A 10,028-nucleotide genomic window follows, 5' to 3' on the forward strand; every position below is an offset into this window, starting at 1 on the left:
AAGTAGCTGTTGATCTGAAGTCTGAAGCGTTTAGTGTAAAAACTGTGACTGGATATCAGAAAGTGTTTAGTGCAAAAACTGTGACAAGATGTCAGAAAATATTTAGTGTGAAAACTGTTACTGGATGTCAGAAAGTGTTTCGTATAAAAACTGTGACTGGATGTCAGAAAATGTTTAGTGTAAAAACTGTTACTGGATGTCAGAAAATGTTTAGTGTGAAAACTGTGACTGGATGTCAGAAAGTGTTTAGTGTAAGAACTGTGACTGGATGTCAGAAAATGTTTAGTGTAAAAACTGTGACTGGATGTCAGAAAATGTTTAGTGTAAAAACTGTGACTTGATTTCAGTGTTTAGCGTAAAAACTTTGAAAAATGTATAATCTTAATTATTTAGTTGGCTCATTATTCCATGACATTCAGGTTTCTAATCGCATCACTTATAAGCTTTAGTAATAATCTAAATTATTGCATTTCTTAAAAACAATCAGTATGAAATATTGTCCTAACACTAGCCTGGAAGTATTAGTTACTAAGGTTAGACGTCAGTTTTATGAGGGTTTTTGCTATAGTATAATCAAGCTTTAATCCTATTGCATATCTTATTAGTCTCTATTTACTCCAATGTTGAATTGATTTATTATTAGAATAGTAACGATCTGTTTTTCACTATGATTTGTTGCTACTTTTAGGCTAGCGCTTTATAGTTTTTCATAAAATTGTTAAAAAGTTGCTTTGCTATCTAATTATTATTTTTTTAGATACTAGAAGCATTTTAGTGATTTATATTAATCTTTTAAAAGATTCGGATATAATTATTATCATAGTTAATAAAATATGCTTGAACTTATGGAAAATTCAATCTAATCGAAACATCACTGTTGGTGAAAAATCGCTATCATTTTATGATATGAAGTTGGTGTATATTTCGTAAACTTTAAATTGATTTATATTATGTTTTTATTCTGTTCTATTTCAGATCCCTGATAAAGCTCAGGTAATTCATACACTTCAGTACAGATCTAAAAAAATGAAAGATTAAAGAGATTCTTCCTCTTATATCTTGCCTTTCCGTGATGATGGTGATATGTACCAATCTAGTAAAATATAGAAGTTTACGTGATCGAAAAAGAGTTAAATCTACGTTTCAACGTCCAGTCCAAACGTAGCAAGACAAACATATCCAAAAATACGGGTTTACTAGTAGTAAATTTGCCTAACTAAAAATGTCTCTCGTTTTTCTTTCTTTCTTTTTTTTTCTGGAGAAGAAAGATAACCTGCACAAAAATATAAATGTTAATTCTTTCATTGGATGCTGTTGCCATAGAAACCAGTTGTTTTCGCACGACTGAAAGTGTGTCTATTGTAAAAAGAAAAAAAAATCAGTTTCTCAAGCCAACCGTTGTGGAACAGTATGGTTTTGAGTTGCTTCTGCCAACTTCATCTATAGGACTTTTTTATCCAGATACTTGACAGTTTTTTTTATAAATTGGATACAAGAGAAAATATGTTACAATTAAAAACAGTTTATTGTGTTCCTACTGATTGTACTACAAACTGAAATTTGAATTGTGTAAAATGTCTCTTTTTTTTATGAAACAGTTAGCTTTGTTTGAGCATTTTCTTGTACGATTTTAAGCTCTTTATAAATTTGAAAAAAACAACACATTATAGATAAGAGTAAAAAAAATGAGCATCATTCTTAAAGATTTTTTTCTGTTTGAAAAAATGATCAATATGTAAGTAAGAGAAAGTTCACAGAAGGTTTCGTATATTATATTAAAACGATTTTAAATATGTAAATCAATAAGCCACGTCACAACTACATCCGATATAAAGTCGCAGTAGAACGAAATGTATCAGAACTACATTTCAAGATTGTTTGGATTTTTTGTAGATAGTGTGATGTCACATAAAATGTATCGTTTTGGGGAATGGTATTTAGCAGCCCTTTCTGACAGAAAATATTCATACATTCAGTTCATAGAGGTGTGTCAAGATAAGGGATTTAAAATTTCCTAGCTGTGGATGTCCCTTGTACCTCATTAGATAAAAAAGAATATAGATCAACTTAGGGAGCCAGAGATATTCATAAAGAGACCTTGTTCCCTAAGTTGATTCATATTCTTTGTTTTTTGATCTAATGAGGTACAAGGGACATCCGCAGCTAGGAATATTCATAAAGAGACCTGCAACAAGTCGTTTCCCAGCCTTTATATTCAAAGTATGTCGTTTTGTAAAAGGTGAGAAAGCACGAATACAAAGGTTAATGACAAAAGCCGTCCACGTGCCCCAAGCATAATCTAGAATGTTCTCTATCTGAAAAAGATACATGAGTTACGTATGCCCAATTGGCTTCCATGACACATCTGTTCAACTGTCGCATACCTTAATCAGCTGGAGAATGAAAGCAATATTCATGATATTTCATACTAAAACATACCGGTCAAGCCGCCGGATTTTTATGATATCTAACTGTTCAGTTGGCATTAGGAAACAGTCGTCCTCGTAAACTAGATGGATTATGGAAAGCATGTTGGGAAGGGTGGTGTGCATTAGACATAACATCCTTCCGACGGAGCCTTTTTTAATGGAAACTATACTGCAGGGCTTATCAAGGTGTGTGGTCTTCAAGTACAGCATAACCGTGAGTGACGACATAGACTGTAACAACGTTGTTACGCTCCAAGACTATTTTAATATAACGTACCCAACCTCTGAATCTCATCCGAAAATTATTATTTCTAGTCAAGACAATCAAAATAATTAATTTTGTTTATTTAACTAAGTATTTAAAATATAAATTGCAATTATTGAAATGTTTATATTTTTTAGGTTATTTCCTTATTGGCTAGTCATCGACCAAGACATATCTGTTTAGCGAATTACATTTATGCATACCAGTTAAGGCTGTGGATTTTATCAAGTCACATATAACTCCATCTATAGAGATATTTATAGAGTATTTATTGTGTAGAAAAAAGCGTTCGACGAAAAACATTATGTCCCTAGACAGCCGAGAGATTATCGGTTATGTGGGTAAACTAACGCGGCTGTGCAAGCAGCGTGGTGCTTTTGATAGTGTTCGTACTTTCGCAGATAAATCCATCACTAGGTTTTTCAAGTGTTTTTTGTTCTACTTAAACAGCGTTCAAGCTGTAGTAAACATCGTTTGATTAATATGCCCACCTACGTGCCTCTGGTTGACACGGTAAACTCACGCGCCGTCTTTGTTGTTTACCTTCTGATGGTCTAAGAAAGTGCGTTTTAATACAGTCTACTGTTACCTTGAATGTGACGGAACAACTTCTGAGAGCCTGAATGACCTTCTACTATGGTCGGATGTATAGTAAACGAAGGAAAATTTTTTTTTACTAAACTTCAGTGTAATGTGTTCATATAGAACATGCTAGTAAGCTAATGATATAGTTACCGCGATTTAATTGATCCTGTGTCTTTTCTTTTTCAATTTAAAGCGATTATTATATAGTTGCTGAACACAAAGATTTGACTGTATATATTCAGGAGGATTAGTACTTTCTTCTTAACATCTACAAAAACGTTATAATGTGTTACAGTATAACTAAAATTACTTTTACAATATACAAGGAATTCAATTACTTGCATCAGCTCAACTTTACCTTGGTTTATTTACCCCATATTAAATCAAGTGTGTGCTTTTTTTGTTTATCCGCGAACTTCTTACACAGTTTCAGTTAGCAGGACTAAACTTGGCAGGCTCGGATGTTTCCTTACCTATTTGGCGGAGACGCCCTACAAAGTGGAACTGAAGAGCGCCTGGAAAGTCACCCACGCGTGATAGGGTTCTAGAAGTGGGTTTTAAGGGTAGCTAAACCGGAATCTGGCATCTAATTTTGTGTTCCTCGTCTCAGTCAGGATCCCGGGAGTGGTGTATTGAAACTGTGTTTTCGGGTACGAATCATTGGCTATCTTAACGTATAGTTGGGCACAGGTTGTGCTGTTATGAAACTCATTTTTGCATAATAACATTTTATCACTGTACAAAGCCCAAGAAAACACTGCTCAGTGCACATATCATTAAGAAATCAGAAAAATTATACGATATTTCTTACAGAGCTCAAAATTGGATAAAAATATTCAATGTTTATTATTATGCAATGGTTTAAAACTATCGATAAACTATAAATTAAACATTTTTACTAGACCCCCTCTCTTATTCCAACCACTAGGCCACCATGGTTTATGTACACTGTACAGTGATACATTTACATTAGAATAGTCATTTTACAGATCCCCCCCCCTCTTTGGATGGCTATTGAAGTAATTGGGGATAATGGAAAAGCTTGACCGATACATTGTAGCCTCTGAGAATCATGAAATAACCTTTGAAATTTGCTATAGAGTGCGAAAGCTTTATGCTAAAATATATAAATAAGAACTGTCCGTCTGTTTGTTGCCACAAACTGTGGTGAAGGCCTGGCTGAATCAATTTCGATGGCATTTGGTATAAAATGCAGATGGACCCCCCCCCCTTCAAAAAAACAATAACTAACATTTGAACGGATAAGCTATTAAAAGAAAGGTTCGAGTTTGGCAGCCATTTCAATTTTACAGCCTTGATTCGCGACTGAGAGTTTAACTAAATCAGAAGGTCGGTAAGCAAAATACGTGAAGCTGACGTTAAAGGGACGTGTCGTTGAAAGCTACACGCGTACCTTTCTTACTGACGAACGGTTCAAGTACTATGGCTCAAGATAGTGGAAAAGGCGGCAGAAGGGTCCATTTGTGGCATTACTTTTTAACTTTGACATTGCTGAGTACGTTTGTTAGTATTTATATAAATACAGTAGCATAACAAATCTGTCAAGGTTTATATCTAGATAAATACATCAGACTCAGTGCCTATCCTTACTATATACCTTACTATATTTAAATACATACACTAGCCTTGACGTATCTGTCTCAGCTTACCAAAGTCAAGTTTATATTGATATCTATATGGCAGCCTTAACATACCTGACTCATCTTCCTAATATCAACGTTCATATTTAGATAAATACACTAAACTTAACATACACAACTCACCTTCCTAATATCAAAACTTATATTTAGATAAACACTCAATGCTATACTTCACATACCTGGCTCATCTCGCTAATATAAAGATTTATGTTACATAAATACACTATTCTATACTCCATATACGTGGCTCACCTCACTAATATAAAGATTTATATTACATAATACACTATTCTATACTTCACATACTTGGCTCACCTCACTAATATAAAGATTTATATTACATAATACACTATTCTATACTTCACATACTTGGCTCACCTCACTAATATAAAGATTTATATTACATAATACACTATTTTATACTTCAATACTTGGCTCACCTCACTAATATAAAGATTTATATTACATAAATTCATTATTCTATGCTTTACATACCTGGCCCACCTCACTAATATAAAGATTTATATTACATAAATACATTATTCTATACTTCACATATTTGACTCTGTGTAGGTAGCTTTCCTTCATCAGAAGTTAATGATAATTAAAATTAGATAAGATCTCAAGGTACACTGTCAATTTACCTTTATCGTGTTTTTTTATGTGTACATTAGCCTCCCATGCCTGTTTCATCTTATCAGATGAAAATTTATAACTAAATAAGTCACACTTTCAAATTTCATTTATCGTAATTTAACATATGATATATTACATTCAAATAACTATCTAAGTTTATCTTTATGGATATGCACTAGCCTGGTCTAGCAGCTTTTTGTTATATAGATCTAAAGAGGAAATTTTGAGAGAATGAGGAACAGTGACTTTGGTTGCAATGAATCACATCAATCGGATAGGTTCGTTTTGAAACTTAGCACATTGCTATAGAAAAGACCGTTTAATACAGCACATGATAAACTTCAACAGCTCGCCTCCGTTAACTTAAAAACAGCTATTAATATTTTATTCTTTTTGTGATCACACAATTTGAACTGGCTTATATATATATATCCTGTGCTCTATTTTATGGTTCTAAACTGTTTGCTCCGAAGATATATTAAATATTAAGTTTAATACCACAGACTGTTTGCACATTGAAAACTGCTACGATGGTATTAATGCACATACTCGAAAAGTGCAAAGTTCGTCGATGTAGCTATTCTAAGGTAATCATTTCAGGAAATTAATCATGTTTCTAAAGGTCTAGGTTACTGAAATCTTTTATACCCTATCAAATATCTTCTCTCCACTTTCATGTTATACATTAGCTTATGTTTGTGTAACTTTTACTACCACATATAGCATTCTCGAAAGCTATAAAAGCTTATTTAAAGGTAAGTAACGTAATAGAAAATGAACACTTGCACATAACGATATCGAAGTTCATACTTACAGGTTTTTCTCAAGAGTTCTTTAAGCGACATTTAAACATATCTTGTGTGTTCCTTGGTCTTACAGGTTGCTGAACGACTATAAGGAACAGGAAACATATGAGCGTAATGTTATTTTTATATTATGATTCGTATTCTCAACGCTGAAGTTGTTTTTTATGGGGCTAAAGCAAACTTTATATTAAAGAATTATAAAAGGGTAAAAACTCACAGACAGGTTTAAAATTGAATGCCTACATTTAATAATTAAAAACAATGTTTCAGACACACAAACTTCGCTGATAATTAAAAGTTAAATTAAATTGTACTTTCTTTTTTAAAAATTTGTTTTCGATTGTAAGTTAGGTTAGTGAAAACAGTTATTTTGTCGATAAAATACATCACATTTAAATTCTGAAGTAGGTTTATAAAGTAGGTGATAACATGTATCCCAACCCTCACTTTATATACAAAATAAATAGGAAACCTATGGACCCACAATCGGTTCTGTGTATTATTTGTAATTAAGCACAAAGTTACACAATGGGCTATCTGTGCTCTGCCCACTACGGGTATCGAAACCCAGTTTCTATCGTTGGAAGTCCGCAGACATGCCGCTGTGCCATTGGGGGCGGTTCTGTGTATAAATAGTTTAGAAAAATACGTGTAGAAAGCCTATGTGCTTCATATCACCCCTTCATTAATTCCACGGTTAAAGCAAAAGAAAAGTTTTCTTTTTCACGTTGTATTTTTATTTGATTAACGTATCACAACAATTATTATATGTTTGTGAGTTAAATTAAAGAAAACAAAGCGAAAGAAAAAAACCTCTTACTCGATCGCTGAAATTGTTTTATTTTTTTTAGGTAAGTTGTTGTTTGAAGTTAAGCACAAAGCTACTCAATGTACTATCTGTGCTCTGCCCACAACGGGTACCGAAACCCAATTTCTAGCGTAGTAAGTCTGCAGACATACCGCTGTGCCACTGTTTTTTTATGAACAAAAGGGTGTCCTTTTTTTTTTCAATGACTATCCTTAATTAACCTTGATCAGTTCGACGTTGTATTTCGGGCCCGGCATGGCCAAGTGGTTAGGGAGTTTGACTCACATTCTTCGGATCGCGGGTTCGAATCCCCTTTCCACCAAACATGCTCGCCCTTTCTGCCGTGGAGGCGTTATAATGTGACGATCAATTCCACTATTTGTTGATAAAAGAGTAGCCCAGGAGTTGGCGGTGGGTGGTGCTGACTAGCTGCCTTCCCTCTAGTCTTACACTGCTAAATTAGGGACGGCTAGCGCAGACAGTCGTCGTGTGGCTTTGCGCGAAATTCAAAACAAACAAACAAAAGTTATATTTTAAATTTTGAAAATATTCATACTGTAACTATTAAAAATATGTTTTATGGTATAACGTGTTTATATCGTTTTGGGAAAATCTTGTTTTGAATATTATTTTCCTTGCTAAAATATTATTTACTTGTAAGACTGATTCAAACGTAAAGATGATATAAAGCGTTTCGAAAATGCATTATTAAAACATCGTCATAAATATGGGTTTTCTTATCTTCTTTTCAAACAGTCATTATCATATAATTACTGTCATCACAATCGAATCTGATTTATTTTTTTTCTAACCTTTTAACTGTTATATTATAATATAATATTTATTTTCACTTCTCATACTACCGTTCATTTATCATCCATTAACCGTTGACCACGTGTATTCAGCAAAAAACTAAAACTTCTCTTTCCGGTTGTGTTAGATAAGCATAAGAATAAGAAAAATTAAGAAATCAGAGTTATGATCATTTTAAACATGGCGTGGAGAAGATTTGAAAGTTTTGCTAACTACTTGAGGAGAGAAAAAAAAATCACGGTATTAAATCTAATTTTACTTTGCAACAACAGTTCAAAGAAAATTCTACGAAGACGTCATAAAATGTGCAACCACTGACCAGAGTAACTTTGTTATAGACTTATAGCCTAAACAGCAGAAATGTGCAACCACTGACCAGAGTAACTTTGTTATAGACTAATAGCCTAAACAGCAGAAATGTGTAACCACTGACCAGAGTAACTTTGTTATAGACTTATAGCCTAAACAGCAGAAACTAGTCTTGCTTTGAGATATTATCCAACAAACCTAACATGAAAATCTTTTAACACAGTCATTAAAACAGACGTTCCCCGGTGGGCCAGTGGTAAGTTTACAGTCTTACACACCGCTAAAAATCCGGGGTTCAATTCCCATAGTGGACGAAATGCATATATTCCATTGTATAGCGTTGCATTGAGAAAACAACAATAGCAGCAATAAAGCAAGCAGATGTTAGAACGTAAACAGATTGCTTTTCTGATATTTATAGCAATCTAAATCTGTTTATACGAAAATTGTTGCTAGTTGGTATATTTCTTTACATACATCGAAAGTTATCTAACTAAGCAATTCCTTGATATTTTTTATCGATTTCTGCAGATAAAAAAAGAGTAGATAAAAGGACTTGTTTGCTCTATCTTTTAATGGCTATCACTTTTTATATTTTCTCGAAATTTCTGCAGGAAGTAAGGAATAAAATGATGAAAAAGATCATTGACATCTCAATAACAAGTCATTTTGATGCTTCGTGACACGGATGTTTGACAAATGTATAGTAGAATCATTTTATTCCAACTTTTATAGTTGTCCTCTCCATCTCTTACCTTCAACAAAAGTGCTCATTATGCTCATTTTCTATATAATGAAATATAATTGTTAAAGACATATTGAGCGTGTTAACCAATCCTTGCTTTTGTTTGTTTCGAATATTCGCGCAAACTATACAAGGACTGTCATTTGTTAATCTAGGTCAGATATATATAGTGTACGTTAAGCTTTTAAAAATTTCATACCTGGAGTTTCTCTAAGGTAATTGCACGTTAGGGACACCTTAAAATATATGAATAAAAGTAAATTGGTCATGAATTCAGAGCAGATTTAAATAAACTTGCTGTTATCACATAACTTATCAAAAACTTCTTTTTGTATATTCAAGATGATGCAGGAGAATAATGTTTCATTTAAGATTATCCCAGTGATTAAATATTCATTAGTGAAATATGAGTAAAACGAGGTTTAATAATAAAAATAACTTAAAGAGAAATTAATAGCTGTCGTTTAATGTTAATCGATATGATCTTATAATGGGTCTAACGTTATATCTAATTATTAAATTATACTCTAGTTGTAAAATAACATATATATTAAAGAGTTCTTTTTAATGTTCTACTGAAAAACATTTTTTGTACAAAACACTTGGACAGTGTTGTCAACAATAGTGCTTAAACATTTTCTGATATCCAGTCACAATTTTTACGCTAAACATTTTATGACATCCAGGAGATGGTTGTCGATATAAACACAGAAGACGATAAGAAAGACTAATAATTATGGTATGGGCGAAAGGCAGATCCGGAAATAATAATCGGATGGTCGAAAGGCAGATCCAGAAATTATAATTGGATGGGCGAAAGGCAGATCCGGAAATAATAATCGGATGGGCAAAAGGCAGATCCAAAGATAATATTTGGATCGGCGAAAGGCAGATCCGGAAATAATAATCGGATGGGCAAAAGGCAGATCCAAAGATAATATTTGGATCGGCGAAAGGCAGATCCGGAAATA

The sequence above is a fragment of the Limulus polyphemus genome, unplaced genomic scaffold (genome assembly GCF_000517525.1).
Source record: "Limulus polyphemus unplaced genomic scaffold, Limulus_polyphemus-2.1.2 Scaffold300, whole genome shotgun sequence".
NCBI lineage: Eukaryota > Metazoa > Arthropoda > Merostomata > Xiphosura > Limulidae > Limulus > Limulus polyphemus.